This window comes from Aotus nancymaae, unplaced genomic scaffold (assembly GCF_030222135.1).
Source record: "Aotus nancymaae isolate 86718 unplaced genomic scaffold, 86718_ANA_hifiasm-v0.15.2.pri h1tg000040l, whole genome shotgun sequence".
Taxonomy (NCBI): domain Eukaryota; kingdom Metazoa; phylum Chordata; class Mammalia; order Primates; family Aotidae; genus Aotus; species Aotus nancymaae.
This window is the reverse complement of record NW_026988454.1, coordinates 8,050,048-8,067,509: the sequence shown is the minus strand read 5'-3', so window position 1 is coordinate 8,067,509 and position 17,462 is coordinate 8,050,048. Positions and strand designations below refer to the sequence as shown.

The following is a 17,462-nucleotide window of genomic DNA, read 5'->3' as shown; positions in this document are numbered from 1 at the left end:
CTTGTTCCCTTTCCTGGCGGTAGGTCTGTGGAAATGAAGAAAGAGGAGCATGGAAGGAACAGGTCTTCTGTGCGGAGAGCCGCGCACTGTGTGGGTGAGACTGAGCCGTGGGAAGGTGACTGTTTTTTCCTCTTTCTCCTGAACGATGCTTAAAGTTGGGACAAAATTAAGAAGAGCTATTTTATTTATTTTGCCGCGTTGTGTGAGGTGGGCATGTTTCTGTTTTTGTCTACTATAATTTTATTTTTTCGTTTTAGAGACAGCATCTCTCTGTCACTCAGGTTGGAGTGCAGTGGTACAATCGCAGCTCACTGCAACCTTGACCTCCTGGGCTTAAGTGATTCTCCCACCTCAGCCTCCTGAGTCCTTGGACTATAGGCATAAGCCCCTGCACCCAGCTCCTATAATTCTTATTATTAAACATCGGGTATGGGGAGGGATAACATGGGAAGAAATGCCAGATATAGTATGCACCTAAAGTAAAATTTAAACAACACACACAAAAAGCATTGGGTAGCTGAATAGCTACTGTTAAGTAGCCAACAGTTGCCAGAAATCATTAAGCTATGATTTTCCTCATTGCAGATGCTGAGTGCACCTCATTAGAGCAATGTATGGGCACTGACTTACCAATAATGAACCCAGCAGATGGTGTGGCATTTGGGTGATATGCAGGCTGTTTTCAGATAAGTGAAGCAGGGCTGGTTAGATACATTTTTATGTATATGTATATTAGCCAGGCATGGTGGCATGCTTGCAGTCCCAGCTACTCAGGAGGCTGAGGTAGGAGGATCACTTGAGCCCAGGAAGTCAAGGCTGTGGTGAGCTGTGTTCATGCCCCCGTCCTCCAGCATAAGAATGACAGACGACAGAGTAAGACCCTGTCTTCAAACAACAACAAGGCAAAACTGTGTTCAGCCCCTACTGTGTTCTTGGGCACACAAGGAAGAATTGATTTAGTTCATTTCCCAAATGACTTACATACAGTCTAACTAAGGAATTAGATTGACATTCTAGAAATAATGATAAACCGGTATTTAAAATGGTGGTATTCTAAACACAATTTATTTATTCAAGTTATTGTTAGGCTCAGCCAGTATTAAATGAGTTAGGCATGACTCCTGCCACAAAGAGCTAATTTTAATGAGGAAAATAGTCACGCAATAAAGTAACTCTAATAGAATTTAGCAAGTGCTATTGAGAATTTAGAGGGCTCTCTCCTTTCTTCGGGGATTCAGTCACTTCTGTTTTGTTAGCTGTTTGTAGTATTCCCAGTACACAAGTTATTATCATTTGGAGGTGACTTTTTTGTCAGTATCCTTAAGGATATTATAGGTGAAAAACATTGCCCAAATTTATAGTTACTGGCAGAAAAAGGATAATACAAATTTATGATGCCCAGATTTTACCTCTGACTAAATGATTTCAAATATTTTCTTTTAGGTGGCCACAAGACAGGTCAAATATATATCTTCAGCCTTCTTAGCAGGAAAAGAGAAACAAACATCTCACTTACCCAAGTTACAGTTTTCTATCAATACAAACAGATTGGCTGCTGTTCAGAAGAAACTCAGCTACTCCAGATGTAGAAATCTCAAAAAGGAAACTTTGTAGGTGTGGTGGGAAGAGTGTTGGCCAACCTTTATGAACACAGTTTTGATCTTTTTGTGTCTCTGTTTTGTAGAGCCCTGAAATGCTAGCTGATGAGTATCTCCCAAGGATAATTGAGTCAGTACAGTTCCATGAAGGGCCAAGTATGCAGGGCTGAACCCGGGGTAATATTTAGAACAGCTAGAGGAATGGGCAGATTCCATGACCCAAGGCAATAATCCAAAAATATTCTTTCTCACAACTGGATTTTTTTTTCAAGATGTTTGGGTAGAAAGAGCACATGATTATATTCTAGGTAAGGAATCTAGAAGGCAAAGTGTCTGTGTAGCAGATTAGGTGCCGACTCAGAGGGCAAGAAAACGTTTCATTTATTTTAAAAATCACATCGCCCTCCCAGTGCTCATGTTTGTGTAAATGGCTACCTGACTATGGTCCAGGAAGGCCCAGGAAATCTGCCACCTTGCTTATCAGCTAGTGTTAGTAGTGTATGTAGTAGCAACATGTATGGATGTCTGCCTCTTAGCACCCTTACCAGCACTATTTTAATTTTTAAGTGTTTGTCAATGCAGTGGGTTAAAAAGGAATATGTATATTTTTAAATGTGTGTTTCTTTGACTAATAATGAGGCTGGATATTTTCCATATGCTTTGTTTGCCCATTTTCCCATTTGGAGTCTTACTGTTTTTTTCTTAATAATTTACATGGGCTTTCTATATATTAAGCATGTTCATCCCTATTAACCTAGATCTTGAGCCACTCCTTACTGGTAATAAATATAAAACGGCCAGCAGAATCCAGGATGAGTTTTGGAAAGTGTGATGAGTCTAGTTGGTTTAAAGTACTGTAATGTGGCTGGGTGTGGTGGCTCATGCCTGTAATCCCAGCACTTTGGAAGGCTGAGGTGGGCAGATCACCTGAAGCCAGGAGTTCAAGACCAGCCTGGCCAACATGGTCAAACCTTGTCTCTACTAAAAATACAAGAATTAGTCAGGTACGGTGGTGCATGCCTGTAGTCCCAGCTACTTAGGAGGCTGAGGATCATGCAGGAGAATTGCTTGAACCTGGGAGGCGGAGGCTGCAGTGAGCTGAGGTCATGCCACTGCTCTCTAGTTTGGACAACAGAGCAAGACTCCATATAAAACAAAGCGAAAAAATACCATAATGCTCTGATGCTTTAGGCTGGTATCAAAACCCTTTATTTGTAATTCATTTTAAAACCTATCCTTACTTCCCAAAAGGCTTGCAGCAGACAATGTAAGCTGCTTTAGTAATAATTTTGGTGTGAGGCAGTCGCGGAGAAGAGATGGGGGCCACAAAACAACATGTAACTTTAGCGTGTAATTTGAAATTATTGAAAAAATAAATTCAGAATTCTTATAGTTTGCAAAGAAGGCATTTCAGTTTGACATTCTGTAAGTGTATGCTCCTGCAGGAGTGTGTCCATGCATATTTTGTAGTTTTGTAACAAATCACTTTCCTTAGCCACTAAGGGAAAAAAAGTGTGAAGATTTCAATGACTAAGCTCAGCTACAATACTTTTTTAAATTAAGAAATACTTTTATTGGGGTCTAAAATTTACATATAGTGAAATGCACAAATCTTAGTTATTGAGTTTGGTGAGTTTTGATAAATGCATATGTCTACCTTGGCCATACCTTCAAGATAGAAATAGAATGTTACCTTCACCTCAGAAATTTCCCTGGTGCCTCTTCCTGGTCAATCTGCCACTTCTAGTAAAAAATGATCAGATTTCCGTCACCATAGACAAGTTTGCCTCTTCCAGAACTTCATATGCACATATGGATTCAGATAGTATATACGTAGTGTTCCGTGTCCAGCTCCTGTCACTCAGCCTCATGCTTCTGAGACTTACCCATGTTGTTGTAAGCATTTGTATCTGTGGGTTGCTCCCTTCTGTTGGCAAATAACATTCCATTGTTCTGTATATGAATGATCTTCAATTTGTTGATCCAGCTTCCAGTTGATGAACTTCTGGGCTGTGTCTAATTTTTATTTTTATTTATTTATTTTGAATTTAATTTTATTATTATTATTTTTTATATGGAGTCTTGCTCTGTCTCCCAGGCTGGAGTGCAGTGGTGCGGTTTCAGCTCACTGTAACCTCTCCCTCCCCGGTTCAAGCAATTCTCATGTCTTAGCCTCCCGAGTAGCTGGGATTACAGGCCCATACCACCATGACTGGCTAACTTTTGTATTTTTAGTAGAGATGGGGTTTTGCCATTTTGGCCAGGCTAGTCTCCAACTCCTGACTTCAGGTGATCCACCCACTTTGACCACTAACAATGCTGAAATCATGGGTGTGAGCCACTGTGCCCAGCCCTGATTTTTATTTTTGTAAATAAAATGGCCATGAGCATTCTTTTTTTTTTTTTGAGATGGAGTTTTGCTCTTGTTGCCTATGCTGGAGTGCAGTGGCACAATCTCGGCTCACCGCAACCTCTGCCTCCCGGGTTCAAGTGATTCTCCTGCCTCAGCCTCCTGAGTAACTGGGATTACAGACATGCACCACCATGCCCAGCTAATTTTGTATTTTTAGTAGAGACAGGGTTTCTCCATGTTGGTCAGGCTGGTCTCTAACTCCCGACCTCAGGCGATCCGCCCACCTCAGCCTCCCAAAATGCTGGGATTACAGGCGTGAGCCACCACGCCTGGTGGCTGTGAGCATTCTTACGCAAGGCTTTTTGTGGCTATAGGCTTTAATTTCTGATGGATAAATACCTACGAGTGAAATTGCTGGGTCATAGGGTAGACGTGTGTTTAATATTTAGGAAACTAACACAATTTCCCCGAGTGGCTGTGCTATTTATACTCCCACCAGAGCTATATTAGAGCTCTAATCATTCTACATCTTCACGAACATTTGGTGTGAACAGCCTTTGTACTCACATTTTAGTGGGTATGAAATGGTATCTCATTACAGTTTTAATTTACCTTCCTCTGATGATTAATGATACTGAATACTTTTTCATGAGCTTCTTGGCCATTTGTGTATCTTCACTTATAAAGTATTTGTTTAAGACTTTTGTCCACTTCAGACAAAACTATATTGTCTTTTTCAAGTTGTAGGAAGTTTTTAGATATTCTGGATACAAGTCCTTTGTCTGATATGTTTTGCAAGAATTTTCTTGGATTGTGGCTTGCCTAGAAATTTTGTGTCTTTGATGAACAGGCATTTTTAATTTTACTAAAGCCCATTTTATCATTTGTTTATAGTCAGTGCTTTTTATATCCTAAGAAATCTTTGTCTATCTCAGTATCAGGAAGATATTCTCTTGCTCACTCTAGAAGCTTTGTGATTTAGCTTTTATACTCACATCTGTGAGCCCTCTCAACGTCACTTTGTGTGCAGAGTGAGGCAGCAGCTGAGGTTCACTTGTATCGCTGTGAATATTCATCTGCTCTATAAAGACTTGGCTTTCCTCACCGAATTGTTTTGTCACCCTTTTTGAAAGTCATCTTGTCATATGTGTGTGTCATAACTGTACTCATTATTCTACTTAATTAATCTATTTGCCTATTCTTTTGCCAACACAAGCCTGCCTCAGCCTCCCAAAATGCTGGGATTATAGGCCTGAGCCACTGCACCCCGCCTACGCTGTCTTCATTACTGTAGCTTTGTAATAAATCTTGGAGTCAAGTGGAGTCTAATACTTTAACTTGAAACCCTCCTTTAATAAGCTATAAGGCTTCAGACATCTAGCCTACACCTCACATCAGAGATACCATAAAATACCTATGGGTGTGCGTTATCTGTCGTTTATTCTCATGCTGAGCTGGGAGGCTGTGACTGGCATGCAGTGACTTGCTGTGGATTTACTAAGTACGAGCACGCACTTCTGAACATCTTCCACTCCACAATCATTTCCAAACTCGTTTCAAGACAAAACTTCCTGGTATGGTGTTCTGGATTTAGAAATAAAGAGAGAAATGAGATTTAAAAAAGAAGAGGAGAAAAAAAAAGAGGAGAATGGGGATGAGTTTATAGTTTACAGCCTTTACGTCCTAGGCGTAGGCGGGGATTGTGCACTCTGGAGTCACTCTCTCCTTGCTCTGACAAGGGCGTTAGGGCAAGTTACTTAAACCCTGCAAGCTTCACTTTCCTCATCTGTAAAATGGGGATAATATTAAGCACTTAAGAAATGTCCCGGTGACTCCCAGAAGTAAGGAACCAAAGGAATTCTGAGGACTTCCTCTATAGCTCCATGAGTCCAGATGGTGCTCAACTGGAGAGAGACAGACGGGAACACACACACTGAAGCACAGGTGGGCTCTCAGATCGGACAGAGCGAGGCATCGTGAAGTGCTCGTGTATTTTCACCCGTGACTTAATGCAAACTTTCTCTAAGGATGTCCCTGTAAGCAAGATCATCTGTCCTGGGCAAAGGGCTCTGGCACTGGTTTTCCTCAGGGACCCTTTTTTCAAAGATTCCCAGAGAAAGAGGGGAGAAGAAGAGAGGAAAATTAGTCAGGGTAAGGGTATTTTCCCAAGCCATCAGAGCACGTGAGTCTCTTCAGGCAGACCCTGATCTCCCCGCCGGGGGAGTGCGACCTTCTCCTTTTCTCTCCATCCTCACCCTCCCCTGGCACCCGGTGCCACCCCCATCCCCTCCCCATCTTCATTCACTATGTTGGCCCAGGCTGCCTTACACCATGCTTGGTTTATATTCTAGTTATTTTCTCCCACTGCAAACTTTAGCCAGCCCTGTAGGCATGATATTGGGTGATTCTGGAGGACTCAGAAGGGCATTTATTTATTTTCTTATTCCTATGAGCTATATTAGTTGGGAGTTCTCCTTTTGGAGCTAGTGAGGTCTAGTTTGTCCTCTGTGATGGTCTCTGGGGCGGCAGCAGCAGCTCAGGCTCTCCTGCAGGAGGGAGCAGCTCGCTGAGCCTCCCCCGGCTCCTCAGTGGAAGGGTTGTCCTGGATTAGGGATGCTTGCCTCCTTCTGAGTCACTTCACATCCTCCTCACTGCTCCGCAACCAGATGAGAAGCCTCCTTCTGGGCAGATTTGTATGATTGAGGGGAGGCTGGGGGGCTCTGGGAGCTGGAAGCAAAGCCTCCCACATGATGAGTTCTCATCTGCAGCCGTGCTCTGTTTGGGCCCTTCCTTTCGGAAGGCTACTTGCACTGCATCCAGCGGGTTTGCGTCCCTGTTTTCATGCCTATATAGTTTCTGCCCTTTGTAGTATTCTCACTGTGCCCTCCACGTGGACCTGACTAGTTGGAAGAAACCAAGCACGTGGTGGGGAAGATGTCATTTCTGTTTCAGATCTGATGTTTAAGAAATGTATGCTGAGTCTAAAGATTATTACTGGGGACAGACCCAACCAGTTCCGTGGGGGAGCTGGCTAGCAGAAGCCTGGAGAAGATTCCCTGAGGCTGATGGGGATCTGATCAGCCTGGGAGGGTTCTGTTCTCAGGATTTTATCTTGGGCTTTTATCTGGCCAGTGAGATCTGAAGCCTCTTTTGCAGCTCCAGAGGGCAGAGGGCAGACCAGTCCCGCTCTGAGACTCTGTCAATCAAACGGATGGGATAAAGAATCACTCATCACTCTGGTCAAGTTTGCAAGTCTAAATTTCTAGCATACCTGAGGTTGTTCTGCTTCTGAATGGTGAACCGAGACCATGTGTCCTAAGCCAGTTGCCTGCCATTCTGCGGTCTTTCCGTTTGCTTCCACTTCTTACTCTGGAGCCGTCTTCCGTGAAAATGAGTACTCAAGCAACTGACCGTTCCCTCCATTCCTGCAGCCCAGCCCCCTGCCCCCCTGACTTTTCATCTTTCTAACACGGAGGGGAGTGCTGGGCTTTTGTGAGGCATTTAATGGTCATCTCCCCAGAATACAGGCTTGGCATGGAGGACATAGAAGAATTCCTTCCAGATAAGGAACATATCTTAGGATGTGACTTGAATTCTTTAGACTTCCCTGAGTTTAATGCTGAGTGAAGACCCCATGGTACTTTAGGGCTTTAGGGAAAAGCATTGATGGAAGAAAGGAATTCTGCCACTTACTGGTCTGCCAAAGGGCTCTCCCTCTTATGGTCTACTAAGGGATTCTTCCATTGTATCCTACTTAGAGGCTCTACTACTTAGGGATCTACCACTGTGCCTACTGCTACTTTTATGGGTCCACTGCGTGGCTGTGGGTAAATATGTTTCCTTCTTCCCTGCTCCCATAAGGCCCTTCACTAGGCCCTCTTCATTGTGGTTCTCTGTTGTTTGATGGGAGAAAGAGGGATGTTGTTTCTCTAGGGAACTTTGGAAGGTTTGACTTGGAGGTGGATGCTAGAACTTCCGCCGGAAGTTGGAGCTCCAGACCCTCCTCTTTCCCAGGTTCAGTTGCTTTGTTACCCACTGTTAATACACCTCCTTCCCCGCAACTCTGCCCACCTCTCAAGAAGAGAATGATTACTCACAAAGACAAACCAAGCACAGAAATAGCCAACCTATTTGTGGCTTAAATGCAAGCAGTTTTATTTTTACTGTGAGTTGCTGTATTTTCTCTAAGATAAATCATTATCTACCACAAATGCGACTCCCTCTCCATCTGCGATAGTTCCTGCTTTGTTAGTGGTGCCGATTAGTCACAAAACAACTGGGGCCTTCCGCCACCCACTCAAGCCGGGGGCAAAGAGAGCCACCTCTTTCAGGCTCCCCCAGCCGGCCACCTGCCCCTTTGGAGACTTTCTCCCTACCTAGAAGCCATCGGGCCACCCCAGCTTCATGGTGGCTTGCTCTTCATTCACCTTGTGACCATTATCAACTTCCACATTGGGCAGCTTGTTGTCCTCTGCCTGTGTGGACAGACTTCTTTTCTGTTAGGCGCTGGAAAAAACAACTTGGTGAGGCCCTCGGTTCTGTTGACTTACATAATGACGTTGGCGTCCTCCTTCTAGTTGGTCACTGTGCAGGGTTTCACAGCACCCGTAAGGACAGGGTGAAATGTTCGTAACATCTGGACAGCCCCTGCTCTGAGAAGCAGTGAATGTGGAGCAGAGAGGATCGTTCTGTCCCATCGCATCTCCTTCATCCCGCATTTCCTTCAGAGTCTCTTCCTCCCCTGCTGGGACTGGAACCTTCCTGGGCAGCCTGTTCTTTCTCTCCTAATTGTGTTTTCTGCCGTGGGTCTGATCCTCTCCCTCCAGGCGCTCCTTCTTTTCTGCCTTGCAGTTTGCTTTAGCTGGTGCCTGTTTCCTTTTAGTTTCTGACCATCCTCTGGGAAACTAAAGTTCTCCAGGAGGCTGACCTTCTCCTTCCTTGGAACATCACAACCAGGTAATGAGAACACCTTTCCAACTTCAGGACTTGCTGGTCTATTGATTTGCTGAAATCAATAGACCAGCAAATCACCTGTTCTATTGATGCGGCGCTCAGCACTGCCTACCCAGTAGATGCCTGCTGGCTCCAGGGGAAGCTTTCTCCTCTCCCCTTTCTTCTTCCCTCTGGGAGGACTCGAGCTGCTGGTCAGGCTTCCCACAAGAGTAGTTTGGCTCTGCCCTGGGACTATGGTCTTACTGCTTACAAAAACAGTCAGAGGGAAACTTCATCTGTGGGTGCCTCTGCTTTCCCACAGAGTCTGAAATTGCCTTCTCACCCGTTTTGATATAATCAGTCCCCAGGGTCCCTTAATAATTTGGTACAGTATCTATGAAGGAATCCCTTTACATAAGAAAAATGCTACCATGAGCGAGGGATGGGTCTTCAGGCTTGGGATCTCAGGCTTGGCTACCTGAGATCCGAGAGATCCAGAATTCTCCTGCTCAGCCTTTAGTGCTCCACATTGGGTTCTTTGAAAAATGGGTAACATATTGACCATTTTTGGTTTAAAAAAAGAGAGAAAAAAAACCAAACCAACCAATCAAACAAACAAACAAACAAAAAAAAAAAAGGGAAAAGTACAGAACAGCAGGGATCGGGGAAAAGGAATTTGCTCTCATGTTCCTGACTGCACGGGTGAAAGTCTGCATCTAACAGAGACAGCTGCTCCCAGGAGGAGTCCCCAGACCAGGCTGGGAAGCAGTCTGGGCATGGCCAATGGTGCAGACCCCTGCATCCGCCCCTGGAACCCGCTCCTGGGCTTGCTTGCTTTTCACTGCATCCTATGGGTCTTATATACTACATTGAGCATGATTGTCTCTGAAACTGAGTTGTAGGAAGGGAACAAATTCTTAACTGTCTAGCCACATATCTCCCACGTGTCTCTCTGGGTCTATACATAGTCTTATGCCATCATTACAACATGTCAAGGTAATATTATTAGGTCCATTTTACAGGTGAGAAAACCAAGTCTTAGAGAGCTTGGCAGAGGTCACATGAGTAATTAGAAGCTGAGCTGAGAATTTGAGCTGGTTCTGTCTTTCCACCACACGTGGTTTTGCCCTTCCATGTGGCATTTCTCCAGGTCATCCTTCTCTTTAGCCCTGGCTGGCCTTTGTGGTTCGAGTGGTCCACCGCCTTGCGTTATCATCAGTTCACATCCCGCTCTGGATTGGCGTGAAGATTTTCACTCGAGTGTGTCACCGAATGATGCCATTGGAAGCTTCTGCTGATAAGCGTGGGACCATCTGCTTGGCACTTCTCAAATATTTTCAGCAGTGGGAGAGCGGCTCTGATTCCTTCTGAGATGAGAGGCTGCAGCCCTCCTTCGAGATGTTGGAACTGGAGACCCTGCAGGCTGGCTGGGCATTGATGCCCCAGATGCAAAGGGAAAGCCAGCCTGTGGCCACTTCTGACCCTTCCTGAGCAGATGACACCAGCGAGTCTGCGTCCCAGTTTTTCATTGTTCATCTGTCCTTGACAACCAGAGTAAGATTTCCCCTCTTTAAAAAGCTATTTCCTGGGTAACTCTTTTCTGTGCTGGTTTTCCTTTTTCTTTTTTGTTTGGTGTGTTAGATGTTTGCTGTTGGAATGTGTTGGCAAAATTTCTGTCTCCTCCTGCCTTTGTTTCAGAAAATTTACATCTTTGCTGAGTTAACTGTTCCTAGGCATTGTGGTTCAACTTCAGGGTTGAAACTTCTGAGTAGCGTTTTCTTCTTTAAGTCGTTGCAGGGGAAAGAATCTTAGGATCAATTCATGGTTCGAATGGTGGACTTGGAGGTTTTCAAGGTTGCTTAATGAAAACTTACGAATGATAAAGAAGTGGGGCTTTGAAAGAGTTGTTACTGAATTTGATTCCTCTGGAGAAATCACTTGGCTCACAGCTGTTGGGCATCACTGGGGCGAGCTGCACTGATTTTTCTTCGTTTTTCCTTAGTGGGCACTGGCATCAGTATTAGCTTCTGTTGCTTATGAAGGTCATGTGCAGCACTTTGGTGACAAGGTATCTATTAAAAGGAATCTCCTGCTCAGTCATGATCTTTGGTATGAGAATTTTAGCGGCACTTCCCAGTCAGGATACTTAGAGGGAATTTGATGAGAGAATGTATAGGGTGTTGTTAGATTGCTGTGGGTGCAGCAGTACAGAGGTGATCACAAGCTGGCCTCTGGCAGAGTGCTGTGGACTGGGCACCATTGGCTTTCCGGGCTGGGTAATTCTTTGCCGTGTGGGCTGTCCTGTGTATTGTAGGATGTTTAGCAGCATCTCTGGCCTCTACCTGCTACATACTAGTAGCACACTCCTCTCCATTGTGACAACCAAAAATATCTCCAGTCATGCAAAACATCCCTTGGGGGACAAAATCACCTTCCCCGCTTGTAGACCAGGGCTCTAAATTGATCCTGCAGTATGTTTAAAAAGGGAGTAAGAAGTCTCTGCCTCTCCATGCAGATGGCCCTAGCGTTGGGAAGATGGGAATGACGCATTTAATACCAGGACAGATGTTCCTGCCCTGTGCATTCCCCTCAGAGCCCTTGCCTGCCATGGAAATTCCATCTCACAAATGGGTTTCTGTTTGTCCGGGTGACTGCACACACACACACAGGGAAGAATTTGCCCTTTTCTCTGGATCTGCACACCTAGAAAGTCCAGCCTAGGGTCAGGCTCTCTTTTAAGTTGCCTGGGAACAACAGGCAGTTTCAGATGGCCCACTCCTCAAACCTGAGTTTTGTTGACTTTTCTCTCTTTCCTTTTTTCTCCCTTCCTTCCTCCCCAGCCCCCTCTTTCTTTCTTCTAAGAGTGATGTGCTAGGCTGGGAATCTGGGGCCATGGGAGGACTGTACTCAACTGAATGGGAATGTGGAAGGGGTTGTTTGCTTCTGAGGTCTCTAGAGAACACTTGAGCAAGCATAAATGTGTGGCATTTAGAACTCTCTGCCGTCTCTGAGTCTCCTTGTTTTTTCTGTCAGCTCCCCCATCCATCTGTTCCTCTCACTTTCATTGAGAGGTAAATGCAGCCAGCAATCTCAGGTAGACCTGCCAGGACACGGGCTCTGCAAAGCCCACATCCTTACACATCTATGGAAACCACCATGCTTGTTTTCCCTGCTTATTGATTCATTCTCTCAGTTTGGCATTTCCATGAGACTCATGGTGGCACTAGCATTTCATATATCCCAGCCTTTCACAAATACATTAAAATGCCAGTTATGTGAAGCAGTTGAGGCCCAGTGGAGCTAAGCTGTTTGAGGTAGGACTTGCCTGTAGTGGTCAGTTGGACTGAAAGTGCAGCTCCCAGGCCAAGCACCCGTAGGCACGGGCAGAATAGACAGTGGCCTCTGCGTTGTTCTTTGATCAGTGTCAAACCTCTCTTCTCAAAAGTCTCTTCTGCATTCAGATGCGATACTGCCTACAATTCTTTGAGTTTTGCAGGTGGGTGGTGGGGATTAAGTCCTACTTTCTACCATGGTCAGCCTGGATTGTGGTGGCTTGCGTGAGGTGCTGGAGCCTGAACAGGCAAGGATCATCCCTATGGGGGCAGCCATGCCGGGGTGAGGGCAGTGGCAGTGGTGGCATGGAAGGGGATGTCAGTGCTGGGCAGGGCAGGAGGATATCTGCATGGCGGGTACAGGGAACTGGTGCTGGGTGCTGGAGCTCCTGCTGGCTGAGGTCTGTGTCTCAGGGTGGGGGGCAGGGGCAGCATCAGCCCAATAGGAAGTAAAAGGACTTTACAAATTGAGGAGGCCATCTGTGCAGAGGCAGGGGAAGAGCAGTGGCGGACATAGGCAACTGTTCATAGGTGGGTTGCTCAAATGAGTAAATGCATAGACGACCATGGAAGCCAGGTTACTCAGAGAAGGGAGTTACAAATATGGAGAGGGAGAAAACGCGAATGAATTCATTGGTAGTGGGTCAAAACTTGAGATATTGGTGTCAATTCATGATTATATGTATGTATTTTATAAATATATAAAAAGATATAGGAATACAGCTGTAGGTGTGTGTATGTACAACTATACATAAACATATCTATATGCATATATTCCTTGGCTCTTCCCCTGAGAGGGCCTGGGAGCAGTGACAGCCTCCTAGCAATGAGCACATTTTGCATCCAGATCTTGGCTTCTAAATATAATTATTAACTAAAAGGAGCCAGGGTTCCTTGGAGAAATGGCTGAGTCTAGGCACTGGTGCAGGGGACATACAAGATTATGGTAAAATGTCCAGTTTTTTTTTGTCTTGGAAGGCCAGGCATATTGGAAGAAGTGTGGACCATCAGGGAAGGCTGGATGTCTGTTTTGGCTCACTGAGGCTGCTGTGCCACCATGAGAGGCCCAGTTGGAGATACCCGGGGCTGTTGGTTCTATGGCTCTGATATGCTGGGGAGATGTGTGAGCTAAAGCTGTGCATTTGGATTTCATCAGCAAGTGGTGATGTTTTGAAATGGTGGGAATGGCCAAGGCCACCCAGGGAGAGTCTGTGGAGTAGAAAGGGAAGGTCGACAGTGGAGTCTGCAGCCTGGCCAACGTGGCAGGACCCCATCTCTACTAAAAATACAAAAAAGTTAGCTGGGCATGGTGGTGGGCACCTGTAGTCCCAGCTACTTGGGAGGCTGAAGCAGGAGAATTGCTTGGACCCGGGAGGCGGAGGCTGCAGTGAGCAGAGATGGCACCACTGCACTCCAGCCTGGGCAACAGAGCGAGACCCTGTCTCAAAAAAAAAAAAAAAAGAATGGATCCTAGTGGAACTCTGAGGCACAAGGGCAGTGTAAGAAGAGATCCAGCGAGGGAGACAGAAGAACTGCAGGAAGGCAGGAGGAGAGCCAGAGGGAAGAAACTGTGTGAGGCTCTAACATCATCTCAGAGACAGCAGCAGGGAGACAGGGAGTGGGGTTCCATAGCAACACTCATGCGCTGGGGAGGGGCTCGAGCCTGAGATCGTATCTCACCCCCTTCTGGAGGACTTGGCTGAGAGCGCTGCACTGTTGAGTGGACTGGCTCACTTCTCTTCTTTGTTCTGATGAAAGGACATGCCTGAATTTCCCCCTCTGACATCAATGATCTTTACCCATAATGGCAAAGTGTGGTGTTCTTCATCAATAGAAGTGTTTACTGATCATGGTGATGGCCATGAGCCACTCTGTTTCACAGAAGAAAGTGAAAACAGAGACATTATTTCTGGAAACAACTCATTCCTGTGTGTTTCTGTTGTTTTGGTTATGGGTTTGGTATTGGGTAGATGGTGCTTTAATAAATAAACATCCATTATTTGATAAATAAGATTCATCCTTTGATAAATAAAAAGAATCCATTTTTTAAGATTCTTAATAAAGATCATTACTGACAATGCAGTTGATTGTGTGGTTGCTTCTGGTGACATAAAAGCCATTAATAAATGTTCCCAAAGTCCTAACAGCCTCACGAATGGGTGTGTGAACTTCACACATAGATAGACTGTTGACAATGAGCTGGTGTGTGTGTATGTTGGGTGGAGCAGGGGAGGGCTAGATATGGCGCCAACTTGGACCTGGGCAATCCAGGCTCTGCTGCTGCCTTTGTTACTAAGTATGTAACCTTGGACTAGTCCTGAGTTAATTTCCTCACCTGGAAAAACAAGGGGGTGGTTTGCAGTATCTGCATGATTTTTTCAAGCTCTAAATCTTAATGATTAGCAGAGGATGGTTGGACTTTATCAATAGGGAAGTGTTTTTAAGAAAACTCCAAGCAGCATCCTTTCATGTTTTTAATAAAATACTCCAGTTTCTGGGGGAAAATAATTTGTAACATATATGACCAAGTGCCATATTTACAATTATTTCTTGCAATTCAGTAAAAGAAATGAACAAAGAGTATTAAAAAAAATCCATTGAAAAATACAAGTAACTGTTAGCATAAAAGAATGTCCAACCTTATTAACAATAAATACAAATTAAAACAAGGTATCTTTTATCACCTGTCACATTTGGGAATTTAAGAAACTGAAGATGTGTAAAAAAAGAAGCATATATATGCTGTGAAAAAAAGTATATACTGTTGATGTTGGTATTAATATAATTGGCCTGGTTATTTTGGATGACAATGTGTTAATACACATTTAAATCTTGAAGAATGTTTATACCCTTTGGTCTGGCAATTCCACTTTTAGAAATGTGGCCTAGGGGAGTAATTGGAGATGTGCACAAAATTTGCATCCATACAAATTCATTACAGTGCTTTGCTTTTAAAAATAGAGATGAAAAATCAGAAGCAAACGGCATGTCCAAGGCTAGGGCATTATTAAAAATAAATAAGGAAAGCTGGGCACAGTGGCTCACGCCTGTAATCCCGGCACTGTGGGAAGCCAAGGCAGGAGGATCACTCGAGTCCAAGAGTTTGAGACCATCCTGGGCAACATGACAAAACCCCATCTCTACACAAAATATAAAAAAGTAGCTGACATGGTGGCATGTGCCTCTAGTCCCAGCTACCTGGGAGGCTCACTTAAGCCCAGGAGACTGAGGCTGCAGTGAGCTGTGATCTCACTGCTGCACTCCAGCCTGGGTGACAGGGTGAGACCCTGTCTCAAAAATATCAATCAATCAATCATGATACCTCCAGTTAGTGATGCTAAAGTCATACTTTGAGTATATACTGACATGAGAAAATGTTTACAATATGCTATTGCGTGAAAAAAGGTAGAAAGTAAGGATACCAAAAGATGATAAAATGCAATCTCAATTTTAAAGACGAGTGGTGTAAGACATTGAAAAAAAGACTAATGGAATATCCCAAATGTTGAATGGGGTTAATTTTTAGTAGCAGTTGTATGTGTGGATTTTCCGAATTTTCTTCAATGAACACATACTGTTTTAAAATTAGAAGAAAGGTGATAACATTTAAAAGAAAATACTCCCATTTTGTGTTAAGACTAAACAGGCTATAAAATGAGCCCTGTTGTGACTGTAACTTCCCAAAGTGTTCCCTTTGCCTGCTGCCCTGACAGAGCCAATTTATCAAGACAGGGGAATTGCAATGGGGAAAGAGTTTAATTCATGCAGAGCCAGCTAAACGAGAGACCAGAGTTTTAGGACTCAAATCAGCCTTCCTGAAAATTCAGAGAATGGGGTTTTATAAGGATAATTTGGGGTGTAGGGGACCAGGGAGTGGGGAGTGCTGACTGGTCAGGTGGGAGGATGAAGTCACAGGAAGTTGAAGCAGCTTGTTTTTGCTGTCTTCTGTTTCTGGGTGGGATCACAGAACCTGTTGAGCCGGATTACCTGTCTGGGTGGCACCAGCTGGTGCATCGGAATGCCCCAGGGTCTGAAAAATATCTTGAGCACCAATATTAGATTTTACAACAGTGATGTTATCCTTAGGAGCAATTGGGGAGGTACAGAATCTTGAGGCCTCTAGCTGCATGACTCCTAAACCATAATTTTGAATCTTGTGCCTAGCTTGTTAGTCTCACAAAGGCATTCTGGTCCCCAGCAAGAAGTGGGTTTGTTTTGGGAAAGGGCTGTTATTGTCTTTGTTTCAAAGTTAAACTATAAACTAAGTTCCTCCCAAAGTTAGTTCAGCCTATGACCAGGAATGAACAAGGGCAGCTTACAGTTTAGAAGCAAGATGGGATCAGTTAGGTGAGATTTCTCATGGTCGTAATTTTCTTACTGTTGTAATTTTTGCAAAGGTGGTTTCAGGGTAATCATTTTTTTTGTGGCAGAGCTCTTTGAACAGGCAGGAGTCGTTTGATCAGTCCCTGTGGACTACTTCACATGCAGAGAGCACACAATGACAAAAGTCACAATGAGAAACAAGTTTTTTTCTTTTCTTTTCTTTTCTGTTGCCCAAGCCAGAGTGCAGTGGTGTGATCTCAGCTCACTGCATCCTCCTCCTCCCTGAGTGATTCTCCTGCCTCAGCCTCTGAGTACCTGGAATTACAGGCACATGCCACCACACCCGGCTAATTTTTGTATTTTTTGTAGAGATGGGGTTTCACCATGTTGGCCAGGCTGGTCATGAACTCCTGACCTCAGGTGATCTGCCTGCCTCAACCTCCCAAAGTGCTGGCATCACAAGCATGAGCCACCACACCCAGCCTGAACAAGTCTTAAAAAATATTCCCGGCAATATGGTGACTTTAATTCCTTAAATAGGAAAGGTTAGGGGCAGACTAGATTGGAAAACTTAAGTGTAGAGAGGCTATAAAAAGTAAAGTCTTAAAAATAGGATTAGGCCCCAGAGTGCAGTGGAGAGACCTCTGGGCTAAGATCAGGCACGCTGGGCTACAGGGCTTCTCAAACTGGTTGTGAAAGTTGGCCTGCCTCCCAGGCTCTCCAGCAACCACTTACTGAGCTGTAAAGTTGGGGAGTTTGGCAGAACAGTGCTTTCCAGACTATTACTCCTCCCCCTTCTCCCTCTCCCCCTTATTCCTCCTCTTCCTCCTCCTCCCTTCCTCCCTCTTCCTCCTCCTCCCCCTCCTCCCTCTTCCTCCTCCTTCCTCCTCCTCCCTCTTCTTCCTCCTCCCTCCTCCTTCCTCC

At 44.8% G+C, this 17,462-nt stretch overlaps 1 protein-coding gene across 4 annotated transcripts in view; it reads left to right on the top strand.

Moving 5' to 3' along the window:
- The window catches only part of MAS1 (MAS1 proto-oncogene, G protein-coupled receptor), an 89,372-nt gene that overhangs the window by 51,228 nt on the left and 20,682 nt on the right, over positions 1-17,462 (top strand). For 2 of the 4 annotated variants that reach the window (XR_010336573.1, XM_021670214.2), the window contains exon 1: positions 10,183-10,437. The exons of the other annotated variants lie outside the window; for them this stretch is intronic. The gene's annotated coding sequence lies outside the window, so the exon portion shown is untranslated. Of the gene's footprint in view, positions 1-10,182; positions 10,438-17,462 lie in introns of those variants that run through there. 4 annotated transcript variants of the gene reach the window in all.